At 40.9% G+C, this 22,435-nt stretch overlaps 1 non-coding gene across 1 annotated transcript; it reads left to right on the forward strand.

Annotated features, from left to right (window-relative positions):
- The first annotated feature begins 21,515 nt into the window (after positions 1–21,515).
- Positions 21,516–21,622, forward strand: LOC139000692 (U6 spliceosomal RNA). Its single transcript, XR_011469684.1, has one exon. It is a non-coding gene; the product is annotated as a U6 spliceosomal RNA (small nuclear RNA).
- The last annotated feature ends 813 nt before the right edge of the window (positions 21,623–22,435 follow it).

The following is a 22,435-nucleotide window of genomic DNA, read 5'->3' on the forward strand; positions in this document are numbered from 1 at the left end:
TATTTCTCAACATAAACACATCAGGACAGAAAGGAATGGAAAGAATTATACAAAGTGATGCAAAGCAATGGACTAAATTCAAGAATATTCTATCTAGCAAGGCTTTCATTCAAAATTAGGGGAAATCAGGAGCTTCTTAGACACAAAAACCGAGTAAGGGAGTTTATCACTACCAAGTCAGCAATGCAAAAAATGCTAAAGGGACTGTTGTAACAAGAAGAAAAGGGAGGGGGTTTAACACAGGCACAAAAAATAAAAAATGGCTACAAACGAGTACCTATCAATAAAAACTTTAAACATAAATGGACTAAATGCTCCAATAAAAGACACTGAGTGACTGAATGGATAAAAAAAACATGACCCATTTATATGCTGTCAATAGGAGACCCACCACAGAACAAGAGACTCACACAGACTGAAAGTGAAGGGATGGAAAAATATCTTTCAGGCAAATGTAAATGAAAAAAGAAAACCTGGAGTAGCAATACTTATACCTGACAAAATAGACCTCAAGTGAAGGCCATAACAAGAGATAGACAGGACACTTCATAATACTAAAGAGATCAATACTACAAAATAATATAACTCTGGTAAACATATATGCACTCAATGCAGAAGCAACCAAATACACAAATAAACTCCTGAGAGATATCAAAGAAGAAATCAACAGCAACACAATCATAGTAGGGGACTTTGATACCATATTGACATCTTTGGATAAATCCCCTAGACAAAAAATCAGCAAAGAAACATAATCCTAAACAACTCACTAGATCTGATGGACTTAATCGACATCTTCAGAACATTTCATCCCAAAGCTACAGAATATACATTCTTCTCAATTGCACATGGGACATTTAAAAAGATAGACCATACATTGGGTCACAGGCAAAGTCTCTCCAAAGTCAAGAAGGTTGAAATCATAAGAAGCATCTTTCAGACCATCTTTCTAATAGCATATTAGAAATCAACTACAATAAAACAATCTAAAAATTAAAACACTTGAAGGCTGAATAGCATGCTATTAAACAATAATATTGTGACCAAAGAGATCAACAAAGAAATTAAAAACATCTTGGAAACTAATGACAATAAAAACACAACAATCCAAAATTTATGGGACACAATGAAAGGAATTCTGAGAGGGAAGTTCATAGCATTACAGGCCTACCTCAAAAAACAAACAAACAAAAGAATCACACAAGAAAAACAGGTAATAAATTATCTAATTCTACAACTTAAAGAATTAGAAAGAGAGCAACAAGTAAATCTCAGAGTGAGCAGAAGGTTGGAGATGATAATAATCTGAACAAAAATGAATGACATAAAGACTAAAAAAACAATACAAAAGGCCAATGAAACCAACAGTTGGTTCTTCCAAAGGATAAACAAGATTAATGAACCTCTATCCAGGCTCACCAAGAAGCAAAGGGAGAAGACCCAAATAAACAAAATCAGAAATGAAAGAGGTGAAGTAACATTAGACCCCACAGAAATACAAAAGATTATACAACTCTATTCTAACAAACTAAATCTAGAGAAAATGGCCATATTCCTAGAAAAATACCACCTTCCAAAACTCAGTCAGGAAGAATAAAAAAATCTGAATAGACCAAAAATTATAGACAAAATTTAAGCAGTCATCAAAAATCTCCAGCAAATAAAAGCTGGGGGCCAGACAGCTTCACCGGGGGAGTTTTACCAAACATCTAAAGAAGAACTAAAACTTGTCCTTCTCAAACTATCCCAAAAAATTCATGAGGAAGACACATTCCCAAGCTCTTTCTATTAAGCCAGCATCATCCTTATCCCAAAACCAGATAAAGACACTACGAAGGAAGAGAATTACAGAACAATATCCCTGATGAACATAGATGCTAAAATCCTCAAGAAAATCCTAGCAAATCAGATCCAAATTACACTAGAACGATCATACACCATGACCAAGTAGGATTTATCTTGGAGATGCAAGGCTGGTACAATATCAACAAATCAATAAATGTGATACATCACATGAACAAATTGAAAGACAAAAAAATCACAAAAACATATCAATATATGGCATTTTTATACACAAATTATGAACTAAATAGAGAGAAACTAAACAATAATCTATTTACCATTGCACCAAAACAATTAAGATACCTAAGAATAAATTTAAACATGGAGGTAAAGGACCTGAACTCAGAAAATTACAGGACACTGAAAAAAGAGATAAAGGAAGACATAAAAAAGGAAGAATATACTGGGTTCAAGGATTGGTAGAATCAACATCATTAAAATGTCCATACTACCCAAAGCAATCTATAGATTCACTGAGCCAAACTGGTTAGGGCAGCAATCTATAGATTCAATGCAATCCCCATTAAAATACCAATGGCATACTTCAAAGATCTAGAACAAACTCTCCCCAAATTTATCTGAAAAAAAAAAGACCCTGAATAGCTGCAGCAATCTTGATAAAGAAGAACAAATTTGTAAAAATCATAATACCAGGTATCAAGCTGTATTACAAAGCCATTGTTCTCAAAACTGCCTGGTATGACACAAGAACAGACATACAGGCCAATAGAATAAAAGAGAGAACCCAGAAATTGACCCATGCCATTATGCTCTAATAATATTTGACAAAGGAGGCAAGAGCATACAATGGAGTCAAGACAGTCTTTTAATAAATAGTGTTGGGATAATTGGACAGATACATGCAAAATAATGAAACTAGACTGCCAATTTACACCATACACAAAAATGAACTCCAAATGGGTAACTGGCATAAATATAAGATGGGAAACCATAAAAATATTAGAGGAATCCACAGGCAGGAAAATCTCAGACATATGTAGAAGCAATATCTTCACTGACACAGCTCCTAGGGCAATGGGAACTAAAGAGAAAATGAACAATTGAACTACATCAAAATAAAATACAGTATACAGGAAAAGAAATCATCGACAAAACAACAAGCAAGACTACTGCATGAAAGAACATATTCAATATGTTCTTTTTATTAGATTTTTTTAATCAGAAAAGGGTATTGGACTTTGTCAAATGCCTTTTCTGCAATGTTAAGGGTTTAATATCCAGCATTTACAGGGAACTCATACAACTTAACGAAAGGAAGATAAACAACCCAACCAAAAACTGGGCAAAGGACCTAAATAGATATTTTTTGAAAGAGGGCATAAGGAAGGCCAAGAAACATATGAAAACATACTCAAAGGCACTAATAGTTAGAGCAGAAATAAATGACATAGAGACCCAAAAAGAAAAAAAAATTACAAAAGATCAGTGAAACAAAGAGCTGGTTCTTCGAAAGGATAAACAAAAAAGGAAAGAGAGAGGACCCAAATAAACAAAATCAGAAATGAAAGAGGACAAATAACAACAGACCCCAAAGAAATGAAAGAGGACAAATAACAACAGACCCCACAGAAATACAAATGATTATTAAAAAAAATACTATGGACAACTCTACTCCAACAAACTAGACAACCTGGAGGAAATGGACATATTCCTAGAAAAATACAACATTCCAAAACTCAGTCAGGAAGAATCTAAAAATCTCAACAGGCCAATAACTTTGGAAGAAATTGAAGCAGTCATCAAAAAGCTTCCAGCAAACAAAAGCACAGGGCCAGTGGGCTTCACAAGGGAGTTTTACCAAACATTCAAGGAAGAACTATAACCTATCCTCCTCAGACTATTCAAAAAAATTTCAAGAGGAAGGAATACATCCAAGCTCATTCTACGAAGCCAGAATCACCCTCATAACAAAACCAGGGAAAAACAACACAATGAAAGAGAATTACAGGCCAATATCCCTCATGAACATAGATGCCAAAATCCTCAACAAAATCTTAGCAAATCAGATCCAGCAGTACATCAGAAAGATCATAGACCAGGACCAAGTAGGATTTATCCCAGGATGCAAGGATGGTACAATATCTGCAAATCAATAAATTTGATAGATCACATAAACAAATTGAAAGGAAAAAACCACATGGTCATATCAATTTATGCAGAAAAAGCATTTGTCAAAATCCAACACCCAATTTTGATAAAAACTCTCAGCAAGGTGGGAATAAAACGATCATATCTCAACATAATAAAAGCTATATATGACAAACCCACAGCCAACATCATACTCAATGGGCAAAAACTAAAACCATTTCTCTTAAGAACAGGAACAAGGCAAGGACGCCCACTCTTACCACTCCTGTTTGACATAGTACTGGAAGTATTAGCCATTGTGATTACACAAGAAGACTATATAAACGGAACACAAATTGGAAAAGAAGAATTAAAATTGTCCTATTCGCAGATGACATGATATTATACACAAAAAACCCTAAAGACTCCATCAAAAAACTATTAGACTTAATAAACAAATTTGGCAATGTAGCAGGCTACAAAATTAATGCCAAGAAATCTATGGCATTTCTATACATCAATATTGAACATATGGAAAGAGAAACCAAAAAAGCAATCCCATTTACCATCACACCAAAAAAAATTAAGCTACTGAGGAATAAACTAAAGAAGTAAAAGACCTCTACTCAGAAAACTACAGGACATTGAAAAAAGAGATAGAGGAAGACATAAACAGATGGAAGAACATACCATGTTCATGGATTGGTAGAATCAACATCATTAAAATGTCCATACTCCCCAAAGTAATCTATAAATTCAATGCATTTCCCATTAAAACACCAATGGCATATTTCACAGATCTAGAGCGAACTCTTCAAAAATTCATCTGGAATAAAAAAAAACCCCAAATAGCTGCAGCAATCCTGAGAAAGAAGAGTAAAGTAGGTGGGATCTCAATACCAGATATCAAGCTGTATTACAAAGCCACTGTTCTCAAAACTGCCTGGTACTGGCACAACAAGAGATATATAGATCAATGGAATAGAATAGAGAACCCAGAAATAGACCCGAACCAGTATGCTCAACTAATATTTGACAAAGGAGGCAAGAACATACAATGGAGTTAAGACAGTCTCTTCAATAAATGGTGCTGGGAAATTTGCTCAGATACATGCAAGAAAAATGAAACTAGACCACCAACTTACACCATAGACAAAAATAAACTCAAAATGGATAAAGGACTTAAATGTAAGATGGGAAACCATAAAAATACGAGAGGAATCCAAAGGCAACAAAATCTCGGACATATGCCAAAGCAATTTCTTCACCAATTCAGCTCCTAGGGCATTGGAAACTAAAGAGAAAATAAAAAAATGGGATTACATCAAAATAAATTCTTCAGAGCAAAAGAAACCATCAACAAAACAACAAGAAAGCCCACTGCGTGGGAAAACATACTTGCCAATGTCATATCTGATAAAGGCCTAATCTCCAACATTTATAGGGAACTCATACAACTTAACAAAAGGAAGATAAACAATCCAATCAAAAAATGGGCAAAGGAACTAAATAGACACATTTCAAAAGAGGACATTCAGAAAGCCAAGAGACATATGAAAACCTGCTCAAAGTCATTAATCATCAGAGAGATGCAAATTAGAACAACAATGAGGTACCATCTCACACATGTCAGAATGGCTATCATCAACAAACCAACAAAAGACAAGTGCTGGAGAGGATGTGGAGAAAAAGGAACACTCGTGCACTGTTGGTGGGAATGCAGACTGGTGCAGCCACTATGGAAGACAGTATGGATTTTCCTCAAAAAGTTAAAAATGGAACTCCCATTTGACCCAGTCATCCCACTTCTAGGAATATATCCCAAGAAACCAGAAACACCAATCAGAAAGGATTTATGCATCTCTATATGTTCATAGCAGAACAATTTATCACAGCTAAGATTTGGAAACAGCCTAAGTGCCCATCAGTAGATGGATGGATTAGAAAACTGGTACATCTACACAATGGAATACTATGCTGCTGTAAAAAAGAAGGAATTATTTTTTTTAAAGATACATTTTATTGATTTTCTTTTTACAGAAAGGAAGGAAGAAGGATAGAGAGTTAGAAACATCGTTGAGAGAGAAATATCAATCAGCCACCTCCTGCACACCCCCTACTGGGGATGTGCTCACAACCAAGGTACATGTCCTTGACTGGAAATGAACTTGGGACCCATCAGTCTGCAGGCTGACGCTCTGTCCACTGAGCCAAACCAGTTAGGGCAAAGAAGGAATTCTTACCATTTACAACAGCATGGATGGGATTGAAGAGCATTATGCTAAGTGAAATAAGCCAGTTAATGAAAGAAAAATACCACGTGATCTCACTCATTTATGGATAATAATGACCATTATAAACTGATGAGCAAAAATAGATTCAGAGGCAGAGCAACATCGAACAGACTTTCAAACTACAGTGGAAAGGCTGGGGAGGGTTGCACCGGGGGTGTTTAAGAGATCGACCGAAGGATTTGTATGCATGCATATAAGCATAACCAATTGACACAAGACACTGGGGGTTAGGGGAGGCTGGGGGAAGGCCAAGGGGAAAAAAGGAGACAGATATAATACTCTTTTTAATACCTTAAGCAATAAACCAAAATTTCAAAAAAAGAGATCAACTGCTATGCCTCACTGGCCAGGCTGCTTGCTCTTTCAAAGTTCAAGCCACTCTTTCTTTGCTGCCTTGTATTGACTATCAGTGCATGGGCCCTTTTCTCCCTTTGAAAGCAAAAACATATTTCTGTACTGTATCTCCTCTTAGTTGTTAATTTTTCACAAACCTGTGTCCCTGGCCAAAACCCTCACAGCAGGTAGAAACAACAATTTCCTGTATATACTCATGTTGCAGCAGAATGCAGGGGCCAACTATCAGCCAGCACTCTAAGGGAGGAAAGTTTAACCTTTATTTTTGCAGATCTTCTAGTCCAGGGGAATTCTGGATTCAAAGCCTGGACTGAAGTTCTGGTGAGATTCTGACCTATGTATCTCCTTCTGTGGCAGCCCCCTGAGAGTCCCTGCAGCTCCACCCAAGTCAGTCTTGGCAGGGACTTGGGGGCATGCTCTGCCCAAGTCTGCTGTGGAGGGGCCCTGGGGTTAGGCTCTGTAGCTCTTCCCAAGTCAGTCAGAGTGGGGAAGACTACAGTTTTAACCAGACACTGAACTAAGTTGCAAGACCTCCCCCATTTTCCTTTTCATTCCCCCCTCTTGCTCTACAAGCTATTCTTAGCCTTGAGGGTTACAAAAGATACAGTAATTGGAGATAAGGTCAATGACCGCTCCAGCTGAAGGAGGGGGGCAACAAAAAAAGGGGGTTCAGTATCCCGAGTCTTCCCCATCTTCCCCAAGGGTGTCGTCGGAGTAGCAAGGGCAGAGAAGTTCTCCTCGCAGTACTAGTCTGGGGTTCTGGCGACACTTGTATGAAGACTGAATAAATGAGATTCAGGTCAGTCATCCAGATCAGCCATCTTCTTGAAGATGATCTGCAGAGGGTGGTCCAGGACAGAGGTCACTTTCCACTCTGGATGCTGATTGTCCAGCTGATGGGTTGCTTCTACCTGGGAGTGGTGGATCCAGGCATTCAGTCCTGCAACTTTGAAAGCTGAGGGGTTGGTAAGTATGACTAGATAAAGTCCCTTCCTGGTTGACTTAAGGGGTTCCATTTCCAAATATTTTACCCAAACCTGGTCCCCAGGCTTGTGAAGAGTGCACAGCTATTCCTAGGGAGATGGGAAATCGATCAGTAACACATCTGTGAACTTCAAGGAAAGGTTTCTCAAGTCCTCATAATTGTTTCTTAATTTCTAAGTTCCCTATTTTCCCCAAATCTCCTTTTGGCTGAATTAAGAGAAGGGGTCTGCCATATAGAATTTTAAATAGAGAGAACCCTTCCCTGGCTCTCAGGGCACAGTACACCCACAGGAGTTATGTGTGTCACCACAATTGACGCAGAGAACCTCCTTGTTCCTTCATTCAAAAGACTGAGAGTTTAGCCGATGACAGAAAAGTGAAAGAAGGAAACAAAGGGAATGAAAAGGGCTGAGATGACAACATGGGGTCAGCTGAAAAAGTTAGCGACTGAGGTCCAGCAGATGGTATAAAAACAAGCAGTGGAAGCTACTCCCTCAACCATGTTTCTGGGTATGCTAGCATTGGTTAGTTGCCAGTCTTCTATAAAGTCCTGTGCATCCAAGTCCAAGGACTCTGAGTAAATATACACCAGCAGCAAAAGAAACTTTCATTTTCTAGCTGAAAATGTTAACATGGCTGTAGTTTGATTTCTCTCTTATTGCTATGTTGCATTGACATTGTTTTGTTATTATTTTAACTAGAGGCCTGTTGCACGAAGATTTGCACTATAAGTCTTCCTTCCCCTGGCTGCCAGCACGGGTTTTCCTCTGGCACCAAGGACCCAGGCCTTTGGTCCAGCTGTGGTGGAGAAGCCAAGTTCTCCACTCGGGCTGCAGCTGCGAGCTTGGCTTCTCCACTGCGGCTGCAGTGAGGCTTGGCTTCTCTGCTTGGGCTGCAGCAGTGAGGCTAGGCTTCTCTGCTCTGGCTGCAGCAAGGCTTGGCTTCTCCAATCTGGCTGCTGCAGAGAAGCCGAGTCTCTTCAGTCTTCAGTCATCTTCAGTCTTCAATTATCTTCAGCCTTCACTCTGTGCCTGCATATGCAAATTAACCGCCATCTTTGTTGGGCTAATTTGCATACTCATCCTGATTAGCTGGTGGGCATAGCAGAGTGACACCAATTTGCATGTTTCTCTTTTATTAGTATAGATAGCCAAAGTTTTTATCTTGATGTTCAAGTTTTAAAAAGTTAACATGTCTGTAGTTTACTTTTTTTGCATTGGCATTGTTTTGTTATTGTTTTAATAGCCAGAGTTTTGATCTTGAGGTTCAAGTTTTACTTTTATTCTAGTAGCTTAAAAACAAAAAAAGGGGGAGATGTAGGGAGTGGATATAGGGTCAAGCCTCAGATTGACCTGTGGAAGGGCCACAAACAAGTCCTAGCCTGGAGGGCGGTGCCCTCTTAGCATGATTAAGTTTAACCTTATAACCCTCCTTAGTTCCTTTCTAGGTAGCTAATGAGCTTTGGGAGGTGCAACAAGTGCTGCCAAAACAAGGTGAAACTCACAAGAACATTGTATCCATGTTGATCACTTCCTTATTTTGTTTTGACTATAAAATAAAGCTTCAGCTTGGAGGCTGGGGATCTTTCTGTGTCCTCATCCAGGCAAGGGAGATATACCAGGCCTCAGCTGTATTCCCTTGTCTGTCTTCTTTAATCCTTCACCACCCTTTCTCAGGTTCACCCTTGGCTGTGCTGACACAGCACATTTTACCCACTTTTTGTTGGGCTCATTCTTCTTCTTGAGGGGTGTATTTTGGAGGTTCAGGTAATTCAGGAACCAGCATGATCTGCAATGGTGCCTCTCTCTCCTTAGCAGCTAGCCTTGCTGCTGAGTCTGTGCAACAGTTCCTTTCTGACACTGAGTCTTTCCTTTTTGGTGTCCTCTACAATGGATGACTGCTACTTCCTTGTGATCCCAGACTGCTCTAGTAACTTCCTCCAGTCATCAGAAGCCCCCTTTTCTTGTATATGGTACCATGGATATGCAGGGTAGCGAAGGCATAGCGTGAGCCATTCTTATCCTTACTGTGATTTAGGGCTCTGACTAGAGCCCAAAGTTCTGCCTTCTGCACTGACCATCCTTCAGGCAAGGCCTGTGCCTCTATTATCACAAAGTTTGATACTACTGCACACTGGGCTCATCTTTTTTCTTCACCTAGGAAGCTACTGCCTTCCATGAACAATACTAAGTCCAGATTTTGTAGAAGCCTATCTGTTAGATCTGGCTGCCTGGAGGAAACCTCCTCTAGGACTTCTAGACAATCATGTTCAGGAGTTCCCTCTGCATGTGAGCATGAGTCAGCCAATGTTGCCCCTTACCTTCCATTAGGGTGACAACAGCATGAGGCACTTTAACATTTAAATTCTGTCACAGAGTGAGCTTGTCTGCATCTTTGACTAATAAGGTAAATGCTACAAGGTCCATGAGGCATTGGGCCACCTAGAGGCAACTGGGTCAATCTCTTTGGAAATGTAGGCTACTGGGCTCTGCCAGGGTTTCAACTCCTGAGTCAGAACTCCTAGGGCTACCCCATTGTAAAATCCCGTGCACATCTGGAAGCCCTAGAGCCAGTGCCTCAGTGAGCTTTGCCTTTATGATCATGAAGGCTTTTTTTCTGCTCATGACCTTCGTTAATGGGTGCCTTTTCCTTTCCTTTTAAGGCTTCATAGAGGGACTTAGCTAGATCTGAAAATCCTGGGATCCAAATTTGACAGAACCTGCTGCCCCTAGGAATTCCCGAATCTGTCGCCAGGTTCTGGGGACTGTACTACCTGCTTTCTTTCAGTCCTTAGTCTTCGTTTCTCTTGGGTAATTCGGAAACCTAGGTATTTTACTTCCCTCTGACAGATTTGAGATGTCCTTTTGGACACCCAGTAACCTATTTTAGTTAAGAGTCTTAGAAGGGTTTGTGTTCCTTCATGTGGAACTAGCCTGTAGGAGGTCATATCCTAGTGCTCCACTAAAAGAGTCGAGGAGTTCTTGAATGCTTGTGGCAGTCTGGTCCAGGAAAACTGTTCCTTAGCCCCTGTGTTTGTTTTTTTCCACTAAAGGGCAAACAGGGGCTGATTTGAGGGTGCCCGCTGAAGGCAGGAAAAGGCCTTTTGCCCAGACAAGTGGGAATTCCTTGTCTAATTCAGGCTGAAATGGTGAGTCCTTTGACTGGGAGGTATAAAGTCTCAACTCTTTCTTCCTAGGCACTGCTAAAGACAGACTCACTTGAGAGGTCTCCTCACCTAAGTGCAGTTGTACTGAGCTGTTCAGGGCTAAGGTGATTTCTGCTACCATTTTGGGCAGAGGGACCAAGCAGTCTGGCAAATATAGGAATTCATGAACCAACTGGTGGCTGCCTAACTGACATTGGTAGGGACAGAAGAATAGTCTACAGTTGTGATCCTGGTAGCTCCGATAATGGTGACTTTCTTTCATGAGAGGGGAGCTACTTTCTGAGTAACTACCAAGTGCTCTGCCCCTGTATCTACCCTAAAGTTCATAGTCTGGCCCCTGATTTTAATTTTGACCATGGGCTCATGGGGGCCCAGTTGGAAAGAGTCCAGTCTGTCCTAGTTGGAGACAGCTGCCAGCAGTCAGATGAGGTTGGAAAAGGCTGCTGGATTTTCATCAGGCCTCTAGAAAACCTCAGAGGTCTTGGCCACATTAGGGGGTTTCTTGGCCCCAGCCCAGAGCCCCTGGAGGAAGGCCAGTTGATATCGCTCTAATATGGCCCCCTTGTCCTCTGAATTCAGGTCCCATCTGAGTTCTACACCTGGGGTAGCCTCCCTGGCCCATCTGTCTGTGTCTAATGTCCTGGCGGGGTCTAGGTCTGGAACCATTTCCAAGTTTCTGTTATTATTCTTATGTGCTCCTCAGTGGTAAAAAGTGAGAAGGAGTTGCTTGCAGTTGACCCAGGTAGGCTTATGGGTATGAAAAGTTGACTCCAGAAGGTCAACTATGGCTTGAAGTTTTTCAGAATAAGTGGAAGTGTCATTTAAGCAAACAGCATTTAAGACTGCGGCCCAAGCTTCCAATTTTAAGAGATTGATCGTAGTGAAAGGCTTGGTAGTGAAAGACCGATCCCCTCTCTTGTGGGATCCTGTTTTCTCCAATTATATGAGGACCCCTGTATTTCTTGGAGAGGCATCTGGAAAGCTGGGAGTGGTTTGGGTTCCCAATCTGCTGAGTGCAACTGGCTCTGGAGAGTCTGGTTGGCAGGAGATAGGAGGAAGTGGTATATCTAAGCTTCTCTGGCTAGGCAAAGGGGCACTGGATGCTGCTGGAGGCACATATGGAGGTGGTAGAACTGGCAGGGCTTCCTCAGGTGGTTCCTACAGAATAGAAGGCTTATTCTCCTTATGAGGGTCCTGCCCTTTTCCCTTATATACACAAAACCAGATCCAAAGCGGCTTAAGCTCTGCTATTTCTAGCCACTGGTCAATATAAAGGAACCAGTGGGAATGACCTGGTTCCCCTGTGATAATTCTGTGAACATTCCTGATCATGAGGACATCCAATGTGCCCTCTGGTGGCCATCCTGCTCCAAAAGATGGCCAGTCTATTTCACACATCCTTTTTAACTCCCAGGGGACTAGTATTAAACTGTAGTCCCCAGTAAACTCCTTTTTAAAATTCCTTAACATACATTATAAGACAGCAGAGTTTGAGGAGGAGCTATTACCCATGTTGCAGGGAGGGACCTGATTGCCTTCTCTTTTTTTAAAATGCCTGAATAAAAAAACTAATCAAGAGAAGGCTTATTTTCTAATTTCATTTGTTCTTGGGTGTGGATTGAAAATGACAGTAATCAGATTTCTGCTATCAGTTTCCCTAAGTACATTGACATAAGCTATTTAACCTCTGTTTAGGGAGGCAAAATGCAAATTATTTACTCCCAACTGTCCTTAATTTAGGGAAGACAGAATTTCTGCTCAGTTTCCCTATTTTACTTGTCCCGTCTTACTGGCCTGTCATCCTTTCAACTTTCTTTCAACATTTCTCTTTACCTTCCTCTATTAAGCCAAAGCCATACATTCTTTCCACTTAGAACTCTTAGCCTTAATTTTTAGGTGAGATGTCATATCTTTTTTTGAGATGCAAACAGAAATTTCACTAGCTAAACAATTTAAACAAACAACAAAGAGACATATTTAAACAATAAAGACAGATAACATTCGCCACTAAAAATTTTGAATTACCAGGGAAATGTGGGAGAGGTTTTAAAAACAAAACAGAAACAAACATAAAAACACTTTTACACCAGTACATGCCACATTTACACCACAGAATACCACCAAATCAGTTTCAATTGTATAGAAATGCAGAACAAGTCCCTGAATAGAGGCAGTATAAAACTGCCTAGGAACGCTTCTCTTCTACCTTTTATAAGGCAGGCCAGACTCAGTTTTGACTTCCCTCCCAGAAAGTCCCAGAGACAGTGAATACCATCTAGAAGCCATTCCTCCAGATGATCTGAGCTATCCTGAGGTAATTAATTACCTAAGTAGGGACCATCTTCCTCTTCTGTCCCATAGGACAGGCCAGAACTCAGACCCATTTCTCAGGGGAAAAACTTACAGTGTCGGACATCTGATTTTTACTTCTCTCCGGGGAGGTCCCAGAAAGGTGTTTACTTCCTCTTTTGGGTTCACTAGAGTGCAGAGTTTCTACAGTCCCTCCGGGCTCCACGAGTTTAGCAACTAGTGAATGTGCTGGTGGCACACCTTCCTTCGGTCCCAGAGCCTGAAGCAAGTGGCCCAAAGTCCACTCTCATCAACAGTGGCCTAAGAACCAGCTCAACTGACGTTTCGCGGCAAATGCACCAAATGTGGCAGAATGCACAGGAGAATGATCAGCCAGCACTCTGAGGGAGGAAAGTTTAACCTTTATTTTGCAGATCTGCTAGTCCAGGGGAATTCTGGATCCAAAGCCTGAACTGAACTCACGGGCAGACTCTGACCTATGTATCTCCTCCTGTGGCGGGCCTCTGAGGGTCTCCGCTTCTCCGCCCACGTCAGCTGTGGAGGGGTCCTGGGGTTAGGCTCTGCAGTGCTGTCCCTCTGCTCAAAACAGTCAGGGTACAGTTTTAACCAGATACTGAACTAGGTTGCAAACCCTCCCCACTGCATCCCCAGTTTTCCTTTTCATTCAAGTAACCCACACTGTTTTTATTCATTCTGTAAACCTCCTATCCCAAATGAACTTGAGATGAAAGTCAAAGGTAAAGCAATTCGTTCTTCATTTTTTTGTGTGTGTGATGTTGGGGCCATAAAATGAACTCATTCTTTTATTTACTTAGCCAAATTTCTGATACCATTCTTTAAAATGCTTTGCTTAGCAAGATTGTGGTTACTACACCATGTCTCCAAAACAGATAAATATGTTTACAGAGCCAGCTGATGGCTATAGTATAGCATTATTGCAAGACAGGAATTCCACCCTTTTAGGAATATCCCAGGACATTAAAAATAAAAATAAAGTAAACCCTGAGGCATGAGTTTACAAATTTCTGGGTTATGCCAAAGATGTAAAATCAGTAAAAATTGAACTAAAACCAGATATAACCTAAGCATAAATGAGATTCTGCCCATTGATAACAGAGTCATTGAAATGACTAAAAAATTCTTAAGACTTGGCCTAATATAACCCTGCGATACCTCTTGTAATACTATCACATTTTACCTTTTAAAAAGCTCCCTGGATACTATTGGCTTATGCAAGATTTAAGACCTGTCAATGAATCCTCACATGGCCCCTTCCTGCTGAGCTCCTGCCCTGCAGCAAGTCTGCTGTTTATACACAGCTTAGGCATGCTCTCTGCTCTGCCTTGAAAAAAACACATGAGCAGGTCTGTGAAAACTGGGGATTGTAGGAGATTCAAGCAAACACTAGGTCATGTGGTTCTGGAGTCGGACCATTTCCCCACCTGGCACCTGACAGGTGCTTTCCTTCACCAGGGTACATACTAGGAAGACTCCTAGTAGCTTTACTCTGTGAGCTTGCATACTGCAAATAATAATAATAATAATAATAATAATAATAATAATAATAATCACCTCCACAAAGCCTGGATATACTGTGCATTTTTCTTGGGAGCTTTTGTTAAAGACTCAGATAGTAAGTTTGGTGGTTCTAGTACGAGGGCAATTTTCCCCCATACTGTGAGCCTGACTGGCACTTTCCCCCAGCAAAAGATCCACAAACCTCATCCTCCTGATATCATTGATCCAGCTCTGCCAACACTGTGCTTTGTGAAGAAGACCATTGCTGCCACAACCTGGGGCCACACTACTTGTTATACTGTAAATCAGAAGACGCCTTAATCAATAAGCCAAATTTATTTGAAGTCCTGTTCATTTTTGCTAGTGCTAGCAGGCCCAGAGGAACTCTTGCTTCTCAAATTCTGGGACCCAATATGGTGCAAGACTTTCCCATTTATGATTCTCAGCTCTTTGTTTTCCAAATTTGAAATGAGATTTCTGGATCTTCTGATAAAAGATTCTGTGTGCTCGGACAGAGCCATGAGAATATATCTCAAGGCCTGGCCTAGTGCCAGCACTGAAAACTCTGTCCTAGGCATAGGTTATGGCCTCTCTGGAATGGGATTAGTTTTATCTTCCCTATTATTTAAGCAAGCAAATGTTTACAGAAGCCAGAATAGCAGGGTTAAAATTTTAAACAGCTGTTTTTACCCAACATGGAGGTTACTATGCTTCATACTGAGTATGGGAACCTTTTGAGGAGATTCAAGAAGGCTCAGGGAGTGGAATATCAACCTAAAACATAGAGATGAATCTTGAGGTGCGTTGGGATTTTTGATGATCCACCCTCTGGCTCTGAGCTTGTGGAAGCCTGTTAGGTCCATGCCAAAAGGAGCCAGGCCAACAGACATTGTGAGAGTTTAAGAAATTGTATTTCATGCTCTCACAGCAGGCTGAGACTAGTATGTTGGTGTCATCATTGAAGGTCTGGTTAGATTCTCTTATGTAGGGTAGAAGTATACAATATAGGGTCAGAGTGTGGTTGCAGGACTCAGTCAAGCCATGAGGAGGCCACAAATTGTTCAAAGGAGTGAAGGAATTAGAGTGTGGAATTCTTTCAAGCAAAAAGGGATTCAACTTACCTTCTTTTTTTTAGGCACCAGCTGTATCCTCCAAGCTATGGGAAAAGGCTTATAATAATATATATTTCAGAAAACAAGTCCAAGCAGGAGAGATTAAGGGTGGTTCATCCTAACAGAGCCAACTTTGGTACACTCCTTGGTTCCTCCCATAATCACCCTGGTTCAGCAAAGGCAGAAAAATTGCAGATTACTTGTAGCTCCAGATAGGTAGGCAAGGCCAATTGCAGGCAGTGCCTGAAAACAAGTCACTCCAAAAGTGGCCCAATTTCAAAACAATCATCGGAAGCCTTAAGACCAGACAGATCACAAATCAATTAACCACATAACCAGGACATCCAAGGAAGAACTTAGCTAGTCCCAGAACCTGCTTGAGCTAACTTACCTTCAAAGTGTTAGCAACCACATGGCAGTTTATATGCTAGTGGTCAAGGCTTATCTTAATAGTTAATCAGCCTGAAAATTAATACCACTTATGAAAAAGAAAACAGCATTCAAGACTAAAATAAAGAGCAGAAATCATTGACCTACACAACGAACATTCCTGGAGCACAAAACTCAAATGATCAGAGATTACATCTATAAGCCCCATAGACACATATCACAAAAGACCACCATAATGAGATTGAAGACATAGTATATCTATCTAATACACAATAAAAAATACAAGAAGACTGCCAAAATAAAGAGACAAAGAAACATACTGTCCGCTCCAGCACCCTCTCCCCTCCAAAAAAGAACAAAAACAAAACACCAGAAAGCAACTAAATAAAATGAAGGAACAAACTTCCAGAAGTAGAATTTAAAGCCATGATATTAAGGGTACTGAATAAAGACACAGTCTTTAAGACAAAGGAGTTTAAAAATATATTTCATGCAAATGGAAATGAAAATAAAAGCTGGCGTAGCAATGCTTTTAAACATGTAGGCATCCAACATAGAAGCATCTTATTATACAGAGTAAATCCTGATAAACATAAGTGGAGAGATTGATAGGAACACACTCATAGTAAAATTTTAAGAGTCAATTGATATCAATGAATAAATATTTGAAAGAGAAAAAAGAACAAAAATAAATAAACAGTAAAATTAAATGACATTCCAGACCAGATATACTTAATATATATTTTCATATATCAATTTCACCACAAAGCAGCATAATACACATTCCTTTCAAGTGCACATGGAATATTTTTAGGATAAACCATATGTAAGAGTACAAAACAAGTTATAATAAACTTAAGAAGATTAAAATCATGCTATATATCTTCTCTGACATACTAGTATGAAATTAGAAATCAAACAGACACAAACAATTAAATAACACAATATGCTCATGGTCAAGGAGGTTAAATAACATGTTACTAAGCAATGATTGGGTTAGAAAGGAGGTCCTGGAAAAAAATCAAGTTACCTTGAAACAAATGAAAATCAGAACACAACCCAAAATCATGGGAAAGAGCTATGCATTCCTAAGGAAAAAAGTCATAGCAATACAGGTCTACTAAAAAAATAAATCCAATAAAATATCTAACATTGTACCTAAAAAACAAACTTAAAGGAAAACAAAGTGCCAAATTAGTAAAGCAATAATAAAAATAAGAGCAAAATAAATTTAAAGAATATTTAAAAAATAAAAAAAGACAAAACACTCAAGAGGATGGTAGAGTAAGTGGAAGCTACTCCCAGGGCCAAACTGGAATTATAACTAAAATATAGAAAAACAATTCTAAATAATCAATTGAAAACTAGCTGGAGAGAGCCCTGATAATTAAGGATGGAAAGTGGAGAATGCATAGAAAATCGTAAAAAGGATAGATGTGTTAGAGAACTGGGCAGGCTCCCACTAAAAACAGCTGAATTTCCAAAGGAATATCTTAGCTGTGGGGGATTCCAAAAGAGAGCTCTGTAGTCTAAACCCAAGTTGGACCCCCACCCCAAAGCGCCAGAACTGAGAAAGGTGCCCACAGAACATATAGCTGTGAAAAGAAGCAGAATTGCTTTCTGCCGGGAAGAGAAGGCTGGAAATGAAGGCACACTCTTAAAGGAACAATGCACAAAATTTTGTGCGCAGCATTCACCTTAGGCTCTGGCAGAGAAATGGAAAAGTGTACTGGAGCTGTGTGAGCAGAAGCCAAGTGTGGGGGCTTTGGGGTTAGACTTCAGAAGGGACACACCCGAGTTTCCTGTGCTGAGTCATTCCCTCCTACTGCAAAGGTATCTTTCTCCAGCAGAGCTTTATTATCCAGGTAGCATTGACCCACCATGTTTAAAAACCTCTTGCCCAACCATGTAGTCAATAGCCTGAGAATAGTTGATACTGAATGACAACCAGACTGTAGGCAGAAGAGGATCTCTGGAGGTTTTAAGTCTTTGCATGCTCTACTTCTGGCCCTGAGGCTAGGAAAAGCAGACCTTCATGCATATCTTGATCCTTTCCAAAGACACCCAGCCAGAACAGAGGAAACCACAAGATGTGGATAGCTGACAGCACCAAACAGGATACTCAGGGCTAGTCAGAAACAATGCCTGATATTGTCTTACCCTAGAGATTGGGAGGTGTAGCAAATAAACCCAACACATAGACATAAAGACAAACTGAGAGCCAAAATGGGGACAAAAATACAAACCCTGATGGAAAGACTAAGAAAATTCTCCAGAAGAAAAGCTAAATGAAATGGAGATAAGAAATGTATCAGATATTGATTCAGAGTAATAATTACAAGGATGATCAGCATGAGAAAAGATATAGAAATAATGAAAAATGACAAGTCAGAAATGAAGAATGACAAAGCATTAATAATAAACACATTGGAAGGAATATATAGATTAGAAGAAGCTGAGGATCAGATCAGTGAATTAGAAGACAGGGTATAAAAAATCACTAAATCAGATAATTCAAAGAAAAAAACAAACAAAAAAAAAACAAGAAGACAACTTAAAGGAGCTGTGGGAGAATATGAAACAATAATATTCACATTATAGGAATTCCAGAAGGAGAAGAAAGGGAACAAGGGATAGAAAATGTGTTTCAAGAAATAAATGGCAGAAATGTCCCTAACTTGGTGAAGGAAAAAAATCGCACAAGTTCAGGAGGTACAGGCAGTCCCAAGCAAGAAGAACCCAAACAAGCCTATGTTCAGACATTTCCCATATAATAAAGAGGTAATATTCAAATTAGCTCTCATGCCCTCACAAGATGGCTGCCAATGACCAGGCCGGCAGGGGAATTAGTGAGGGACAGTCAAATGATTGAACAGTAGGCTGTATGGGGCGACCAGGTCAGTGGGGAGCAGTTGGGGGCAACCAGGCTGGCAAGGGGGCAGTTAGGGGTGACCAGGCCAGCAGAGGGGAGCAGTTGGGAGTGACAAGGCTGGCAGAGGAGGGCAGTTGGGGGCAACCGGGTTGGCGGGGGGTGGGGGGGCAGTTAGGGGTGATCAGGCCGGCAGGGAGGTGAACAGTTAGGAGCCGGCAGTCGGATATCCCTGAGGGGTCCTGGATTGGAGAGGGTGCAGGCTGGGCTGTGGAGATAACCCCGTGCATAAATTTCTTGCACTGAGCCTCTAGTAATAATTAAAATGCCACAAATTAAAGAAAAAGACAGAATCTTAAAGACAGCAAGAGAAAAGCAATTTGTTACCTACAAAGGAGCTCCCATAAGGCTGCCAGCTTATATCTCATCAGAAACTCTACAGGCCAGAAGGGACTGGCATGAAGTCCTCAAGGTAATGGAAAGCAAGAATGTAAAACCAAGATTACTATATCCAGCAAGGCTATTATTCAAAACTAAAGGCCCAGGTTCTCTCTCTCTCTTCTCTCTCTAAAATAAATAAACAGAAGAGAAACCAAGATGGCAGCATAGGTAAACACCGGAAATTGCTGCCTCGCACAACCACTTCAAAAATATAACTAAAAGACAAAACGGACATCACCCATAACCACAGGAAGGCAGGGTGAGTGGAAATTCTACAACTAGAAGGAAAGAGAAAAGCACACTGAGACTCAGAGGAGCTGAGGTGTGGAAGTGCAGAGGTACAGATGCGCTCCCAGAAAGGGCTGGCAACTGAGGACACGGTTGTCTTTTTCAATCAGGAGGGAGTCTCAAGCTCCTGACTGCTCTGAACTCCAGTTCTGGGCAAGTCTCTGGGGAGCAGACTCATACAGGGAGAAACTGGACTGTCTGGCATCAGTTGGAACTCGAGGGCGGCTTTCTCTCAGAGGTGCTTGCCACCATTACCGGGACACAGAGACGCAGGGCCTCTTAGGGTAGGACTGAGGATCAGCCATAGCTGTTTGCTCCGCCCTGTTGATCCCCTGAGGCCCGCCCCACCCAAGCTGTGCACAGAGGCTTTTGCATATGAAAGGCCTGGCCCTTTACAACCTGAAAATTACCTAACAAACTGCAGCTGGGTCAGAAAGGCCCAGGACATCCAAAAGAAGGTCCAAGGCCCCACAGCAGCTTGCATTGCTTCAAAGCTGGGCCTCATTGGGCACCTCCAAATCCCAAATAAAAAAGAGGAATCTGCAGATCTCTCCACAGTTCCTGCTGGGTAGCCTCAGGCAGAGGCTAAATTAGCACCTCCTTAGAGATCCAAGAGCCAGTGTACCCAGTGATCAGAGTGGGACCATCCAGATTACAACTCCTCAGATCCATAGGGACACACTCAGGGGGAATACTCAGTGAGCACCAAAGCCCCACTGAAGCAAGTCTTGCCACAGAAGGGTATATCCAGCACAGAAGTTCTCCCACTGTAGACATAGCTGATTCTCACAGTCAATTGACCTGGAGGTCAATTCCTCCCAGTGATACCTACAACAATCAAGGCTTAACTACAACAAGACTGTCCACAAAGCCCACAAAGGGGTGCACCAAGAGTGTCCACCTCAGGTAATTGGGGAGGCTAAGCCACTGGGCTCTATAGGACACCTAGCACAGAAAGCCACTCTGTCAACAAAGGAAAGCATAAAAAATGCGGAGAAAAAGAAACAGGTCACAAATGACAGAAATGGAGGAAAGCAAACTACTGGATATAAAGCTCAAAACCAAACTTATAAGGTTTTTCAAGAATTTTCTAGAAACCACCAATAAATTCAGTAAGACCCTCAAGAAATCTAGTGAGACCCTTGAAGATATGAAAAAGGACCAACTGGAAATTAAGCACACACTGACTGAAATAAAGAATATTATACAGAGTTCCAACAGCAGATTAGAGGATCACAAGAATCAAGCCAAAGATTTGAAATACGAAGAAGCAAAAAACACCCAACTGGAAAAAGCAAAAGCAAAAAGAATCCGAAAATATGAAGATAGTGTAAGGAGCCTCTGGGACAACTTCAAGCATACCAAAATCCGAATTATGGGGGTGCCAGAAGAAGAGAGAGAGCAAGATATTGAAAACCTATTTGAAGAAATAGTGACAGAAAACTTCCCCTACCTGGTGAAAGAAATAGACTTACAAGTCCAGGAAGCACAGAGAACCCCAAACAAAAAGAATCCAAAGGGGACCACACCAAGACACATCATAATTAAAATTCCAAGAGCAAAAGACAAAGAGAGAATCTTAAAAGCAGAAAGAGAAAAAAAGTCAGTTACCTACAAGGGAGTACTCGTATGGCTGTCAGCTTTCTCAACAGAAACTATGCAGGCCAGAGGGAGTGGCAAGAAATATTCAAAGTGATGAATACCAAGAACCTACAACCTAGATTACTTTACCCAGCAAAGCTATCATTCAGAATTGAAGGTCGGATAAAGAGTGTCACAGATAAGAAAAAGCTAAAGGAGTTCACCACCAAACCAGTATTATATGAAATGCTGAAAGGTAACCTTTAAGAAGAGGAAGATTGCTTGCTTCGGCAGCACACATACTAAAATTGGAACGATACAGAGAAGATTAGCATGGCCCCTGTGCAAGGATGACACACAAATTTGTGAAGTATTCCATATTAAAAAAAAAAAAAGAAGAGGAAGAAGAAAAAGGTAAAAATACAAATTATGAACAACAAATACACATCTATCAAGTGAATCTAAAAATCAAGTGAATAAATAATCTGATGAACAGAATAAACTGGTGAATATAATAGAATCAGGGGCATAGAAAGGTAGAGGACTGACTATTCTTGGGGGGAAAAAGGGGAGTGCGGAGTGAGGAAAGAGACTGGACAAATATCTGGATGAGTACAGTGGGAGAGGGAGGGGAATAGGGTGGGGTAGGAACAGGATGGAGGGGAGCTATGAGGGGGGAAAAAAGAGGAACAACTGTAATAATCTGAACAATAAGAATTTAATTTAAAAAACAAAAGAAAACTAGAGGCCCGGTGCACAAAAATTTGTGCACTCAGGAGGGGGGTTCCTTCCAGCCGGCCTGCGCCCTCTCGTAGTTTGGCACCCCTTGGGGGATGACCATCTGTTGGCTTAGGCCTGCTCCCTGGGGGATTGGGCCTAAACTGGCAATCAGACATCTCTCTGGCAGCCCGTCAGCCCTCGGGGGATGCCAACTTGCCAGCAGGGAGCAGGCCTAAGCTGCTGTCTGACATCCATAGTGCTGCTGAGGAGGTGGGAGAGGCTCCCAGCACCACCACTGTACTGGCAGCCATCACTGGAGCAACTAAGCCGCCTTTTTAGCATCCATATAACAATTATGCTGAATTCTTTCTCTGACAAATGGCTTGTCTCCATTTTGTTTATATCTGCTGATTCCTCCTTTTCTTTATTATGGTGGTTGTTTCATTGTCTCTCATTTTTTGTTCCTCTCTTTTTGTCT

The sequence above is a fragment of the Myotis yumanensis genome, unplaced genomic scaffold, assembly GCF_028538775.1.
Source record: "Myotis yumanensis isolate MYYU_CA2020_CCGP unplaced genomic scaffold, mMyoYum1.0.hap1 SCAF_24, whole genome shotgun sequence".
In the NCBI taxonomy this organism is placed as follows: Eukaryota; Metazoa; Chordata; class Mammalia; order Chiroptera; family Vespertilionidae; genus Myotis; species Myotis yumanensis.